We start from the raw sequence: 17361 nt of genomic DNA, 5'->3' as shown, positions 1-17361 counted from the left end.
AGATACCCTGGGCCAGAAATACCCTGCCATTGTCAGGTCTCCATATTATGTTTTCATGACAACTCAGTCCTTTTTCTTCACTGTGTATCAACAGAAAGTAATTGTTTGTGCAATTGTTTGTTTAATGCCTATCTCTCTCGAGATTTTAAGCTCACGTCTGTCTTATTCAGGGCCAGATCTCAGCATCCCACACATACCTCACATTCAATATCCCTGAATATGCCTTGCTGAATAAATTACTAAACCATTCAAGTCAGGACATCTCCACCTGGGCACTGGGAATCTAAAACAAATATATAAAATAGGATTCCCTGACACTAGGGACTCTCCAGGTCCTGAGGATGACACAGGTGGATACAGATGTTACTGTTATAATCTATCTCATCCAGAGAAATAAAATTAGATTTCTATCTATATATGTTATTGCATTAACTGAAAAACAGCTGGACTGATAACCCACAAGTTTGGAGGACATGTTGAGAACAGTTTGCTTTAGAACACAGGCTACACCTATACATGGAATTCACTCTAAATTTCACAGCTGTAACTGAGATGCAGTTAAAGAACTGTTCATCAAGAAATATAAGCTATAAGTATTAAGTTGCTGTGGAAAGGGAAATATACCAAATAAAGTTCAAATGAGAATGTCCCCCAAATTGCAGATGGTGATTTATAACTGAGCTGCTTCTCACAAGGACAATTCTGTAAGCTAACTCATGTTGATTCCTATCAGGAATTGGCTATTTCATGATGGTGAGTCCTTCTCAAGCAAGGTTAGATATCAGAACTAATGAGGATTCTTACTCATAGTCACAAATGAGCACCACCTATCTCTAATTCTCAGAACACCCTTTCAGGCTGGGTATTATTGTGCCTATTGTACAAATGAGTTAAATCAGGATCTCAGAGGTTAATTGTCCAAAATGACAACCACATCAGCACAGCTGGGATTTGAGCCCCAAAGTCTGTGACTCAAAGCTCATGGTCTTGGTATATGGTCATCCTTGTTCCTGGAAGAGGAGGAAACTGCGACCTAAGACTTCACAGCCTTGCCCCAGACACATCCCAGGCACTGGAGCATCACCAATGAGAATTTCCTACAATAAGTAGGAAACAGATTCTCCAGGAGTAAAGGTTTGCCAGGGAGGGAGCTCAGGCATCACTGCTCCTGATCCAAAGCACATTCCTCTCTCTCCCTCCCTCTTCTCTCTCCCTCCCTCCTTTCTCCCCTCCCTCCCCAGAAGCAACCACTATCCTGAATTGTGTGCAAAGAATTCCCATGCTTTCCTTTTTAAGTTTTACCACTTATGTTTGCCCAGAACTCTACACTTTAACCGATGGAAGCCTTGACAAAGTTTATGCAAAAGGAAAAGTATGGCCCAGAAAGAGGTTTAAGCAGAGTGGCCACAACTGTCACAGTTAAAACATATGTAAAATAATCATTCGGCTACTTTCTGGTCATGCCAAGGAGGAGGATGGGGGAGGGAGGGCAGGGAATTGGTGATGCCTCGCATCTTGGTCTTCTTCTAGTAAGTTCCTTCTGATGGTTTATCGCCTTACCTATTTCTCCTTCCAGGGAAATGCAAAGATAGGACAGCTAACGCCTAGGGTTATTTGTTTACATTTTATATTGACAAGATAGTCCCATGTTTACATACTCATAATTTTTTCCCAGAAAAAATTTCTAACCAGAAACATTTCTAAAAATACAAAATTCTTCATTGCTCAATGACCTGCAGACAAAACTCTGAAGTGCTTCTTTACCCCTCCTCTGTCCCTCCCATCCCATCCTACGATGCCTTTGACCCCTCTCTTGGTGCCCAGAAAGTCTTTAATCCCCCAAGATCCTGACTGATCCTCTATGACCTTTTTCTTTATTTATATCCTTGCTTGGTCTGCTCCCACATGATCTTAGTCCAGAACCTCCTTTTTTTCACTATGGTGGACTCAGAGCAGATCAGATCACTCCTTTTCTTCCACTGAACAGATACTCCCTCTCTCCCCCTACCCTAAAAAGTGTTTATAATATTTTACCTGGAAGTCTGACTAATGGAAAACACTGCACACAACATCTCCATGAAACACCTCCATTTTCCTCTTTCTGCAGTCTCAATATTATTTTCTAATAACAACATTGCTCCAACCCATAAAATTTCGTTTTGTGGGTCTACTTCTCTTTTGACATTCTGTAATTTCTTGTGGTCATCAGAGGTACTGGCTCAACTTCCAAATGCAAATAGAAATAAACATGTTCCATGATAAATCACAATTTACACAACCAAAAAATCAAACGGCAATTGTTCTTTGTGGGAAGATTTTATATCAAAGTTTCTTTTACACATTTGACTAAGTGCCTTCAGCAACTAGTAGAGTCCTACACATAATAGGTGATTCCCGGGCTTCCCTGGTGGCGCAGTGGTTGAGAGTCTGCCTGCCGATGCGGGGGACACGGGTTCGAGCCCTGGTCTGGGAGGATCCCACATGCCGTGGAGCAACTAGCCCCATGAGCCACAATTACTGAGCCTGCGCGTCTGGAGCCTGTGCTCCGCAACAAGAGAGGCCGCGATAGTGAGAGGCCTGCGCACCGTGATGAGGAGTGGCCCCCACTTGCCGCAACTAGAGAAAGCCCTCGCGCGGGAACGAAGACCCAACACAGCCATACATAAATAAATAAATAAATAAAAATTTTAAAAAAAAAATAGGTGATTCCCAGACTAGAACAGACTTACCACAAGTGTGCACACACACACATGCCCACACATGTGCACACACATGCACCCTTTATAATCTCTCCTAATGCTATTCACTTTTCTTTCGTAGCTATGAATAATGAAAATAATATAGTTAAACTTGATCAAGAACTTACAGTAACTCAGTCCTTGTGTTAAGCCCCTTCCACAAAACATCTCATTTAATCCTCACATCTTAGTAAAACCATTTCACAAACAATGAACTTGATCTTAGAGAGGTTTAGTAACATGACTGTGGTCACAGAGCCAGCAGGTGAAATTCCACTGACTGTGGTTATTTGATAGGCATCTTTCTTCCTTACTAGACAGTAACCTTTACAAGGGAAAACACAATCTCTTTTGTGTTCACTGTTGTTTGAGTCCATATATTAGACTATGTGTCATTTTATTGGCCCATCAGAGATGCTTGATAAAAGCTTTTTAAATAAATAAAATCAAGAAATGTTTTGTTGGTGACACTGCTGGTGATACTTCCATTAATGCCTTTAAAACAGGACTCACATAGTTTCAGTATGACTTAGGAAAAATTTCTCAGGAACATAGGAGATAAATTTAAATAGACTTGGATTAAGTTGAAAGATTTGCAATGAGAACTCTTCCTCTAAATGTGTAAATGACCTTAGGCAAATGCTTCACTCTCTCAGGGGCTGCTTTCTCAGTTATAAAATGAAGAGGGGAGACTTCTGTTAAACATGACACATCAAACACCATATTTTCCTTTGCTTTCTTAAAGAAAAATTCTCTATCATTTCAGCAAATGAATTTTTTCAATAACCCAATAAGACAGAGGGAAGATGACAGCAACAAAATTAATAAAAGGAAAAGGGAATTATGCTAATAAACTTATGGGCAACAAAAAACAAAAACACTAAAAGCTAAGTTAGAAGTGGGAGAGACCAAAAATTAAGCCTGTTTATTCTGTAGACTATCAGGAAGCTTCAGCTACTGGAGGCACAAAGTGCCTCTGAACACAAAGACATGGATGGAACTGGATAGGCTGAAGGTCTAAGGAATAATTAGATTCACAAACCTCCATCCCACTCTAGTCCACGCTGGCAAGCACAGGCCCCTATTCTACTCCAGCAGAAAACTGCAGAGTTCAATGGTTAGAACCAAAGGGACTCTGAACTCAGGGCCTTCAGGCACCTCTATGGCTCAGAGTACAATGCTGAAAGCAGGGGTCCTGTGTAAAAGTCCACAAAAAACATAGTGACAGAATCCACCAGAGGGCAGACAACAGAAGCAAGAAGAACTACAATCCTGCAGCCTGTGGAACAAAAACCACATTCACAGAAAGACAGGCAAGGGCTTCCCTGGTGGCGCAGTGGTTGAGAGTCCGCCTGCCGATTCAGGGGACACGGGTTCGTGCCCCGGTCCGGGAAGATCCCACATGCCGTGGAGCAGCTGGGCCCGTGAGCCATGGCCACTGAACCTGCGCATCCAGAGCCTGTGCTCCGCAACGGGAGAGGCCACAACAGTGAGAGGCCCACGTACCGCAAAAAAAAAAAAAAAAAAAAAAAAAGAAAGACAGGCAAGATGAAAAGGCAGAGGGCTATGTACCAGATGAAGGAACAAGATAAAACCCCAGGAAAAACAATTAAATGAAGTGGAGATAGGCAACCTTCCAGAAAAAGAATTCAGAATAAAGATAGTGAAGATAATCCAGGACCTCAGAAAAAGAATGGAGGCAGAGATCGAGAAGATGCAAGAAATGTTTAACAAAGACCTAGAAGAATTAAAGAAAAAATAAACAGAGATGAAGAACACAATAACTGAAATGAAAAATACACTATGAGAAATCAATAGCAGAATAACTGAGGCAGACGAACGGATAGGTGACCTGGAAGACAGAATGGTGGAATTCAGTGCTGCAGAACAGAATAAAGAAAAAAGAATGAAAAGAAATAAAGACAGACTAAGAGACCTCCGGGACAACAATAAATGAAACAGCATTCACATTATAGGGGTCCCAGAAGGAGAAGAGAGAGAGAGAGGATGTGAGAAAATATTTGAAGGGATTATAGTTGAAAACTTCCCTAACATGGGAAAGGAAATAGCCACCCAAGTCCAGGAAGCACAGAGAGTCCCATACAGGATAAACCCAAGGAGAGACACCCAAAACACATAGTAATCAAATTGGCAAAAATTAAAGACAAAGAAAAATTATTGAAAGCAGCAAGGGAACAACGACAAATAACATAAAAGGGAGTTCCCATAAGGTTAACAGCTGATTTCTCAGCAGAAACTCTACAAGCCAGAAGGGAGTGGCATGACATATTTAAGGTGATGAAAGGGAAGAAACTACAACCAAGATTACTCTACCTGGCAAGGATCTCACTCAGATTCAATGGAGAAATGAAAAGCTTTACAGACAAGCAAAAGCTAAGAGAATTCAGCACCACCAAATCAGCTTTACAACAAATGCTAAAGGAACTTCTCTAGGCAGGAGACACAAGAGAAGAAAAGGACCTACAAAAACACACTCAAAACAATTAAGAAAATGGTAATAGGGACACACATATCCATAATTACCTTAAACGTGAATGGATTAAATGCTCCAACCAAAAGACACAGGCTTGCTGAATGGATACAAAAACAAGACCCACATATATGCTGTCTACAAGAGACCCATTTCAGACCTAGGGACACATACAGACTGAAAGTGAGGGGATGGAAAAAGATATTCCATGCAAATGGAAATCAAAAGAAAGCTGGAGTAACAATACTCATATCAGATAAAATAGATATTAAAGTAAAGAATGTTACAAGAGACAAGGAAGGACACTACATAATGATCAAGGGATCAACCCCAGAAGAAGATATAACAATTATAAACATATATGCACCCAACATAGGAGCACCTCAATACATAAGGCAACTGCTAACAGCTGTAAAAGAGGAAATCGAGAGTAACACAATAATAGTGGGACTTCTCACTTACACTAATGGACAGATCATCCAAACAGAAAATTAAGGAAACACAAGCTTTAAATAACACAATAGACCAGATAGATTTAACCGATATTTATAGGACAATCTATCCAAAAAGAGCAGATTACACTTTCTTCTCAAGTGCGCATAGAACATTCTCCAGGATAGATCACATCTTGGGTCACAAATCAAGCCTCAGTAAATTTAAGAAAATTGAAATCATATCAAGCATCTTTTCTGACCACAACTCTATGAAACTAGAAATCAATTACAGGGGAAAAAACATAAAAAACAGAAACACATGGAGGCTAAACAATACGTTGCTAAATAACCAAGAGATCACGAGGAAACCAAAAAATACCTAGAGACAAATGACAATGCAAACACAACGATCCAAAACCTATGGGATGCAGCAAAAGCAGTTCTACGAAGGAAGTTTATAGCAATACAATCCTACCTCAAGAAACAACAAACTTCTCAAATAAACAACCTAACCTTACACCTAAAAGAACTAGAGAAAAAAGAACAAACAAAACCCAAAGTTAGTAGAAGGAAAGAAATCATAAGGATAAGAGCAGAAATAAATGAAATAGAAACACAGAAAACAAGAGCAAAACTCAATAAAACTAAAAGCTGGTTCTTTGTAAAGATAAACAAAATTGATAAACCATTAGTCAGACTCATCAAGAAAAAGAGGGAGGACTCAAATCAATAAAATTAGAAATAAAAAAGGAGAAGTTACAACAGGCACTGCAGAAATACAAATCATCCTAAGAGACTACTACAAGAAACACTATGCCAACAAAATGGACAATGTGGAAGAAATGGACAAATTCTTAGAAGGTATGACCTTCCAAGACTGAACCAGGAAGAAATAGAAAATATGAACAGACCAATCACAAGTAATGAAATTGAAACTGTGATTAAAATCTTCCAACAAACAAAAGTCCAGGACCAGATGGCTTCACGGGTGAATTCTATCAAACATTTAGAGAAGAGCCAACACCCATCCTTCTCAAACTCTTCCAAAAAGTTACAGAGGAAGGGACACTCCCAAACTCATTCTATGAGGCCGTCATCACCCTGATACCAAAACCAGACAGATACTACAAAAAAAGAAAATTACAGACCAATACCATTGATGAATATAGATGCAAAAATCCTCAACAAAATACTAACAAACAGAATCCAACAACACATTGAAAGGATCATACACCATGATCAAGTGGGATTTATCCCAAGGATGCAAGGATTCTTCAGTATATGAAAAACAATCAATGTGATACACCATATTAACAAATTGAAGAAGAAAAACCATATGATCATCTCAATAGATGCAGAAAAAGCTTTTGACAAAATTCAACACCCACTTATGATAAAAACTCTCCAGAGAGTGGGCATAGAGGGAACCTACCTCAACATAATAAAGGCCATATACGACAAGCCCAGAGCAAACATCATTCTCAATGGTGAAAAACTGAAGGCATTTCCTCTAAGATCAGGAACAAGACAAGGATGTCCATTCTCACCACTATTATTTAACATAGGTTTGGAAGTCCTAGCCATGGCAGTCAAAGAAGAAAAAGAAATAAAAGGAATCCAAATAGGAAAAGAAGAAGTAAAACTGTCACTGTTTGCAGATGACATGATAATATACATAGAGAATCCTAAATATACCACCAGAAAACTACTAGAGCTAATCAATGAATTTGGTAAAGTTGCAGGATACAAAATTAATGCACAGAAATCTCTTGCATTCCTGTACACTAATGATGAAAAATCTGAAAGAGAAATTAAGGAAAGACTCCCATTTACTATTGCAACAAAAAGAATAAAATACATAGAAATAAACCTACCTAGGGAGACAAACGACCTGTATGCAGAAAACTGTAAGACACTGCTGAAAGAAACTAAAGATGATACCAACAGATAGAGAGATATACCATGTTCTTGGATTGGAAGAATCAATATTGTAAAATAGATTATACTACCCAAAGCAATCTACAGATTCAGTGCAATCCCTATCAAATTACCAATGGCATTTTTACAGAACTAGAACAAAAAAATCTTTAAAATCTGTATGGAGACATAAAAGACCCTGAGTAGCCAAAGCAGTCTTGAGGGAAAAGAAACAGAGCTGGAGGAATCAGGCTCCCTGACTTCAGACTATACTTACAAAGCTACAGTAATCAAGACAGTATGGTACTGGCACAAAAACAGAAATATAGATCAATGGAACAGGATAGAAAGCTCAGAGGTAAACCCACATACCTATGGTCAACTAATCTATGACAAAGGAGGCAAGGATATACAATGGAGAAAAGACAGTCTTTTCAATAAGTGGTGCTGGAAGAACTGGACAGCTACATGTAAAAGAATGAAATTAGAACACTCCCTAACACCATACACAAAAGTAAACTAAAAATGGATTAGAGACCTAAATGTAAGACTGGACACTATAAAACTCTTAGAGGAAAACCTAGGAAGAACGCTCTTTGACATAAATCACACCACGATCTTTTTTGATCCACCTTCTAGAGTAATGGAAATAAAAACAAAAATAAATAAATGGGACCTAGTGAAACTTCAAAGTTTTTGCACAACAAAGGAAACTATAAACAAGATGAAAAGACAACCCTCAGAATGGGGGAAAACACTTGCAAGGGAATTAATGGACAAAGGATTAATCTCCAAAATTTATAAACAGCTCATGCAGCTCAATATTATAAAAACAAACAACCCAATCCAAAAATGGGCAGAAGATCTAAATAGACATTTCTCCAAAGAGAACATACAGATGGCCAAGAAGCACATGAAAAGCTGGTCAACATCACTAATCATTAGAGAAATGCAAATCAAAACTACAATGAGGTATCACCTCACACCAGTCAGAATGGCCATCATCAGAAAATCTACAAACAACAAATGCTGGAGAGGGTGTGGAGAAAAGGGAACCCTCTTGCACTGTTGGTGGGAATGTAAATTGATACAGCCACTATGGAGAACAGTAAGGAGGTTCCTTAAAAAACTAAAAATAGGGCTTCCCTGGTGGCACAGTGGTTGAGAGTCCACCTGCCAATGCAGGGGACACGGGTTCGTGCCCCAGTCTGGGAAGATCTCACACGCCGTGGAGCGGCTAGGCCCATGAGCCATGGCCGCTGAGCCTGCGCATCTGGAGCCTGTGCTCTGCAACGGGAGAGGCCACAACAGTAAGAGGCCCACGTACTGCAAAAAAAAAAACAACAAGTAAAAATAGAACTACCATATGACCCAGCAATCCCAGTACTGGGCATATACCCAGGGAAAACCATAATTCAAAAAGACACATGCATCCCAAGGTTCACTGCAGCACTATTTACAATAGCCCAAATATGGAAGCAACCTGAAGGCCCATCGACAGATGAATGGATAAAGAAGATGTGGTACATATATACGATGGAATATTACTCAGTCATAGAAAGGAATGAAATTGGGTCATTTGTAGAGACGTGGATGGATCTTGAGACTATCATACAGAGTGAAGTAAGTCAGAAAGAGAAAGACGAAGATCGTATATTAATGCACATATGTGGAATCTAGAAAAATGGTACAGATGAACCAGTTTTCAGGGCAGAAATTGAGACACAGATGCAGAGAACAATTATATGGACACCAAGGGGGGAAAGTGGCGGGGGTGGTGGTGGTGGGATGAATTGGGAGAGTGGGATTGACATATATACACTAATATGTATAAAATGGATAACTAATAAGAACCTGCTGTATAAAAAAATAAATTAAATAAAATCCAAAAAAAAAAAGCCAGGAAGAGAGCTCAAAAAAAAAAAAAAAAGAACATAGTGACAGTCTTGGGTCCCTCTTTCCTAATTTACTCTACACAGGCTCAGGCAGGTTTATACCCTCCAGACAGAAAATTTGAAAAATTTTTCTCTGGGAAAAGTCAAAAGCCCAAGAGCAATGACCTATGGATACTGAAACAGTTGGAAATTCCCCATTGAAACAAAGTTCCCCGGTCACCCAAGGTGGAGCCCACCACTGTACCTAGCTTCCAAACATTCTTATCTGCTCCAATTAAAAACCAAAAAAGCTAAGCAGAGAGCCAAGGATCCTCAAACATTTGAGAAAAGTGTCTACTAGGAAAGGTAGAAACCAAAATAATAAACAGAAAAAGAAACTCAGAGGAAGTAGAGTATGTAGGGAGCAAAGGAAAAAGAAACCCAATGGAAGCTGTAGTTAATATTCTCAGAGGGATAGGAAAAGATACTGCAACCATGAAAGAAGAACATGATGTTATCTTTTAAAAAGGAACATGCAGATATGAAAAGTTTATTGAACATTTAAAAATATGATAGCAGAAGTGAAAAATTCAATGAAGGTCTGGAAAATGAGGTTAAGGAAATCTCCCACAAAGTAAGTCCAAGAAAGGTGGGAAATAAAAGAGGAGGAGAAAAGATAAGACAATTAGCATAGATCCAGGAAAACCAACTAACAGGAATTCCAGAAAGAGAAAGCAGGAAGACAGAACAGAGGAAATTACCAAAAAATTAATTAAAGAAATGTTTCAGAACCAGAGGTTTGAGTTCCAGATTTAAAAGGCCCACCAAGTACAGTTCAAAGAAGGAAAAAATGACTCACACCAAGACCATCATCATGATGGTTCACAACACTGTGGACAGAGTGTGGATACTACACACTTCCAAAGGTGAAAAGCAGGTCGGTCACAGGACTGAGAATCAGAATGGAATCATATTCCTCAATGGTGACAATGAAGGGGATCACAAGGTAAAAGGAAAAGTCTTTAAAATCCTGAAGGAAATGATTTACTACCCAGAATTCTATACCAAGTCACACTACTGATCAAACGTGAAGACAGAATAACATCTTCAGTCACACGTTTTCAAAGGTATATTTACCACGCACCCTTTCTCAGGAAGCTACAGGAGAACAATCCTCACCCAGACAAAAAAGTAAAAATAAATAACAAATGGGAGGGGCTTCCCTGGGCTCCCCTGGTGGCTCAGTGGCTGGGAGTCTGCCTGCCAACGTGGGGGACGTGGGTTCGAGCCCTGGTCTGGGAGGATCCCACATGCCGCGGAGCGGCTGGGCCCGTGAGCCACAATTGCTGAGCCTGCCTGTCTGGAGCCTGTGCTTCGCAACGGGAGAGGCCGAGATAGTGGGAGGCCCGTGCACCGCGATGAAGAGTGGCCCCGCTCACCGCAACTGGAGAGGGCCTCCACGCAGAAATGAAGACCCAACGCAGCCAAAAATAAATAAATAAATAAATTTAAAAAATAATAATAATAAATAAAATAACAAATGGGAGACAGAGGAGCTGGGAAATGGGGGCTCCGGTATGGAAAACAGGCAAAGGGAACCACTAAAATGATGAAGGAGGGAGATTGCAGAATGACGGAGTCTGTACACATGTGTGTGTGTGTATGTCTTCTCAGTTGGGACTACATATATTCACAATAAGATAAACACTGGATGTCAAATTAACAAAAAATTTTAACCACTGAGAGGCAGAGTAGAGAGAAAATGTCATGATAAGAAAGTAAATCATTATCTTCAATACAAGGAAATCAATGGATAATACCGCACATTGAAAAATAAGAAATAACAGTATATATGCATGGTACTTAGAAATATGAAAGTTTTTGTGGGAGGAATGTAACCGGTAAAGTACCAATTGTCATTGCCTCTGGAATGAGGGTCAGAGGTGGAGACAAGTGTGACACAAGACTGCCTCTTTTTGTTATAAATCTTATGGAAAAGACTGGATTAGCTAATCTGCAGTTCCTTGAGTTTCTAATTGGATTTTTGGGACACGTACTTTGTAAAATGAGATGATTTGTAGGTTTGAATTCCAAATGTCTTACGTGAATCCCTCTTGCTCTAACTAAACCCTTTCCCCTCATCCTTTATGGAAAGAAACCACTCCTGCTGCCCCATTCATGCCCAATGCCAAGACTACACACACCCCATATTTTTGGAGGCTGACTGGGCTCCCACATAATTATTTACAACTTTCAGTTTTCTGGGTACCCGTTTGAGCAGAGACTTGGAGTAGGTTTGTGTCATAAAAGGAAATAAAGCAGGTGAGGAGGTACCTGAGCGAAGCAGACCTAGAATAATTAAGAAAGTCAAACTACTTGTTTGGAAAAAAGAAATAAAAAACTTGTTTTTCCATCTCATCCAACCTTCCAACCTCAAAGGGACCTTGTGGAATTTCTTTGACCATCACTAAGCAGGGAACACTGGCAGGACCAAAATAGGTTTATGCCCTGGCTAATTTTATTTTAAGTGGAAATTTCTCTGCGGTACATTGTTTAATGATGGAAAACAGGAACAATCCCATCTTAAAGCCTAGCCGTTGGCTTTACAAAGTGAGAAATAACCTGCCCGGGCTTCCGAGCTGATAGCCTCTGGCCTCTGGCCTGGCTGCCGCCTGCTTCTCCATTCCTCTCCCCACCGCAGGGCGCTGACCTCCAGACGAAGTAATTCATCTCAATTCACCTCGCTGCTTGTCTCTCTCAGCCGTCTCCATTTCACCTTCCAACACGACAACCCTCGGGAACCCCAACATGGAAAGCAAAAGCAGAGATTGTCCCCTACCCTGCAAACCCATTCCCCGGGGAGCAGGTAGCTGGATTAGGATGTAGGGTGGGCTTTGTGGCAGGAGGCAAGGGTGGTGGATGGGAGGGGCGTGAACGTGTGCTCTCACACTGGGGCACCCAGCTTTCATCTTAGTAATGAAGATGCATGCCGTAGACGGGAAAATGTCTGTCTCACTCGTGTTCCCTTTTGCAGTGACAGGACATGCTCAAAAGGCCAGCCTTGAAGTGCAGAAGTCTAGACATACTGGGAAAGTAGGTGGTCTGTCAGGGAGCCCTCAGCATAGCCCTGGTGGCCAAGGCATGTGCCTGCTGCGCCCACCCGCCCACCTCCCCCATGCAAGCCTCAAACACAAAGACTGCAGCCCCACCACATTTCAGGGAAATTGAGCCTCTGATTTCTGCAATCTCTTATCTTATGGCCTAATTTCAAGGTAAATATAACTGCTTAGAGCACAGTCCTGGTTCAGGTGGAGGAAAAGACACAGTGAAAATATGTGGAGTGTTGTCCCTGTTCTGTGTTCTGATATGTATAATATGACCTTCTAAGCATCTAAGGCTTCTGGCACGAATCATCCCTCACCCCACTCCATACCCTCCCCCAGCCGCCTCCCCAAAAGATAAAACTATGTGTCACCAGAATATATTTCATTAGCATGTAAAGGCTAATTAAATCACCTCATTTCAACACACTGTACTTTCCAAGGTTTGATGGGTTTCAAACATGTTATTGCCCTGGACAAGACTAAATGAGCCAAAAATATTAGCCTTAAAAGAGTTCATTCCAACCACCCCATGCTTCAGAGAGGACTCCTGTGGGAGATGCATTCGGTATCAGGATCCGGGCACTTTGACAGGGACCCTCTCATGACCACCATCACCAAATCTTATGGATTCTACCCAGCAATTCTTTCTTGAGTGGGTGCACTGTGCTGGACACACAGAAGGTTTCAGACATGGCGGACACAAGACCTCTTTTCTCAAGCAAGCTCCCTGTGTTAAAGTAAAAGAAACAAACCTAAAACCCAAAGAAAAAAGAAGTAAAGATTCCTGGAGTGGCACAGAGCTCTAGGAGAGGAACAAGGAGAGGGCAGTTCATCCTGGCTGAGGGAGCCTGGGACATAGAAGGTGGTTCTGAAGGTGAGCCTTGGGAAGCCACAGTATTTCCAAGGGCTTGAATGTGAAAAGAGGGTGTACTGGGCAAGGGGATGGTGGGAGCAAAGGCCCAGAGATGAGTGGACTTGACCCACTAGGGGAAGGTGAGCTCTCTGAGGCTGGCAGCTTGGGGCATATGCCAAGGGTGGGATGATGGTGGAGGCGGATCCTGCGCTTGTGGGAGTCACAGCCTGAGTCTCAGTTTTCCCTCAGAGTAAAGGAGTTAGACTAACTGATTTCTAGAGTCTCTGCAGCTTTGTAATTCCATGAGACTGGAAAGAGGGCTGCTGAGTCTAGAACTGGAGAGCCTTCGACGTCAAGATAGGACACAGGAGCTACTCTCTGAAGCTGATGGAGCATCACTGTAGGGTTTCAACGTGACAAGAGCTGGGCTGTTTCAATGCAGTGCAGCAGCAGAGTAAAGAGGAACTGGAGAAGGCAGATGTTAGAGGCAGAGGCAAGGAAAGGAAGGGCTGGAGCCCAGATTTCAGCTCATAATGTAAAGGGGAGCAAGCACCGCCCTCCATACCTCAAAGAAAAGGAGGGTGAGCAGCTCTACTAGCTAGACCTGGAAAGGACATTGATAAAATCTAGTTCCTTAACTCACTCATTTTAAAGATAAAGAAATTGAAGTTCATATAACCAGCCGGGGACAGAGCAGGGCCAGGATTCTGTTCTCTAGGTTTCCAATTCAGCATCCTCCAGGGGGTGACTTCTCACTGGTCCACCCTTCCAGGAGAGCTCACTGGCAGCTTTTACTAATCTTCACGTTTAGTCCTCTGGGCTTCTTCTCTACCCTCTGAGATTCCCCATTCACACACTGTATTAATTAGGGATCTGTTATTAATCAAACTCAATCAAATATAAGGCTGAATTTATTAGCCTTCACCATCGGGAAAACCACTCAAAAAATTGAAGAACAAGATGCACGAACCAGAGCCAGATGTTCATCACTACTCGGTACGTACTGGGCGTGTGTATCTTTTTCTTTTTTTCTTCTTTTTTTTTTATTGTGGTACACGGGCCTCTCACTGTTGTGGCCTCTCCCGTTGCGGAGCACAGGCTCCGGACGTGCAGGCTCAGCGGCCATGGCTCACGGGCCCAGCCGCTCCGCGGCATGTGGGATCTTCCCAGACTGGGGCACGAACCTGTGTACCCTGCATCGGCAGGCGGACTCCCAACCACTGCGCCACCAGGGAAGCCCTGTATCTTTTTCTTATCCATGTTCATTTCTGCATTGCCTTACGTGTCGCCATTTCTATACATTGCGAATATGGCTGCCAGCAAATTCAACTCAGCAAACCCAGCAGAAGGGGAGAGAAACTTCTTTTCTGGTTGATCTTGCAATGATTACCTGCCCACCCTTTAGAGGTATCATTGTTGATTACAATTAGCCATGCCTCGTTCACGGGGTCATCCTCTAGCCAGAAGGGCAAAGTCTGTTTCTAGAGGAAGAAACTTGGGAAAAATCTTTTATGTAAACAACCTGGAATAGCTACTCTAACCTACTAAGCCCATCTCTATATGAAGATCCTCAGGAAGTTACTATAATCTACTGCCTCTGCTCAGAGCACATCTCCCTCGTGGTAGGATACGAGATTGGAAGTATACACTGGCCACCTGGGCAAGCAGGTTCTAGCATGAGCCACTGAAGAATATTCAGGCAGTGGCATGATGTTTCACACAACCATTTTAACGCAACTCGACTGATGTTTAGGTAAGAGAAATGCATATAAGGTTCACACTGTGGGCAGGTTTACCCCAATGTATCAGACCTTGCTGAGATCAAACCTGTATAAAATACCTCTCTCCAGAGCAGAGGCCAGCTAGCCTCTGTCTTAAGGCTCCACCTTGCCTGTTCTCTTGACACAAGCCTGTCTTCAAGCAGGAGGTACTTGGGCGACTCCGGCATCACATTTACCCACTTCCTGGGCCCTCTGGCCCTAACTCTGAACCCAATTTGAGTAACTGGTCTCTGTCTTGCTTCTAAAACTTAGTGCCTCATTCATAGAAGCTCGCCTCTTTCTCCATGCTTCAATTCCGGACTCAGACCTCCATCCCCAGAGGACTGAAGCGCAACCTCATTCTCATCTGTCCTCTCTCAGACCCTGATAGACGTCTCAGCCCAATCACAGAGAACTCATACCCTTACTGGTACCATCCGCCTCGGTCTCCAAGCATCACCTGCCCGAATTCCCCATTGCCCTGCTCCACCCCAACACTGCAGCATGGCCAGCTTGGTGCTAACCATCAGAGAAGCCACCTCTTTTTTTTTTTTTTTAATTTATTTATTTGGCTGCATCGGGTCTTAGTTGCGGCACGCGGGATCTTCTGTTGCAGCGCTCGGGCTCTTCATTGGGATGTGTGGGCTTCTCTCTAGTTGGGGTTCGTGGCCTCTAGGGCATGCGGGCTCAGTTGCCCTGCAGCATGTGGGATCTTAGTTCCCCAACCGGGGATCGAACCCACGTCCCCTGCATTGGAAGGCAGATTCTTAACCACTGGACCACCGGGGAAATCCCAGCCACCCCTTATTTACTGACATTTCTTCTAGATACTGCCTCGAGTGCCTGTCTCCACTCAGGGGCGGGGTCTTGCCTGGTCCCAGCCTGACTCATCCAGCTATATTAAGCAATATGCACCATGGCAGCTCTGACACTAAGTCAACAGTCCCATAACCCCATCCCTTAAACCCAGCCGGCACACAGGTGAGGGCTGAAAGTTTAGAAATGCTCACAGTCAAGTGACCACCTGCCCAGTGTTGTAGCTACGTTTGTACTTGCCCACACAAGAACTGTAAGATAAACGTATATGGTGGAGTTCACATAGGAAAAGAATTATGACAATCTTGTCATGGCCCCTAACTAAGCAATGAAGGACTGTAGACCAAACCATTTGTGACTTTCTAAAACTGTTTCTGGAGCTAAGGCTGTCCAAGGAAAACATACTACTAATCTGATTTGTCTTCAAAGTTCTTCCAGACACAGTGGAAGGAAAGACTTGAGGCCCTCACGGAACAAGGTTAGAGGCACAAATGCATCTGGCACCAGTATCCTAAGAGCTTAGAGCAGTGGATCTCAAAGTGTGGTCTCCGGAAGAGCAGCAGTAACAGCATCAGCCAAGAACTTTCTAGAAACGCATATTCTCAGGCACCACCCAGACCTACTGAATCAGATACTCTGGGCCCCTCCTCCGGTGTTTGAACAAGCCCTCTGGGGACACGCATGCCCATTAAGGCGACTACACTAGGAGTTTTAAAAAATTCAGATGTTCACTCCCCACTCCAAAGATTCTGATTGGGTCCAGCCTAGCTGGGACCTGGACACCTGTATTTTAAAACTCCCCAGGGTGACTCTAACAGTTACTATGGAGAGGTATGCCTCGGAGTATGCAGAGTCCTGCAGTTTTGCTCCAAGACAAGACTGTATCCGCTTCCTCCTCCCCACCTGTCTTGTTTCCCTGCACATGGACACCTGCCCTTACTCTGCTTGTTCAGCCCCTGCAGAATTGACTGGCCAGGCTTGGCAACGCTCATTTTCAAAGACTCCATAATGTCAAGCTTCTTGTTATTCACAGTGTTTTTATGTTAGTTATCGTTGTTAATATCACCATCAAATCAAATCAGGAGATTTCACAGGCATGCTGTGAAACTGCATCCGGGTGTCTGCAGCCCGAGCTGAAGTCCTATTTAGGTAAGGTCACATATGTGATCTGTAAGGACTGCAGTTTGCAAGGAGAAGGGATGCCAGTGCTAAATAAGAAACGGAGAAGCAGGAGGAATCAAAGGAAGAAGACATGAGGACTTCAGTTAAATCCACCCCCCGTGTCCCTATTCTTCATGGAAGTCCACTTAAAAGCACCTGTTTGGGTTGTATCCAAACCTGTACCCAGTAATCAATCAGGGCCCAGTGATAGGT

This window comes from Mesoplodon bidens (assembly GCF_964165515.1).
Source record: "Mesoplodon bidens genome assembly, chromosome: 1".
Classification (NCBI taxonomy): domain Eukaryota; kingdom Metazoa; phylum Chordata; class Mammalia; order Artiodactyla; family Ziphiidae; genus Mesoplodon; species Mesoplodon bidens.
This window is presented reverse-complemented; position numbering follows the sequence as displayed.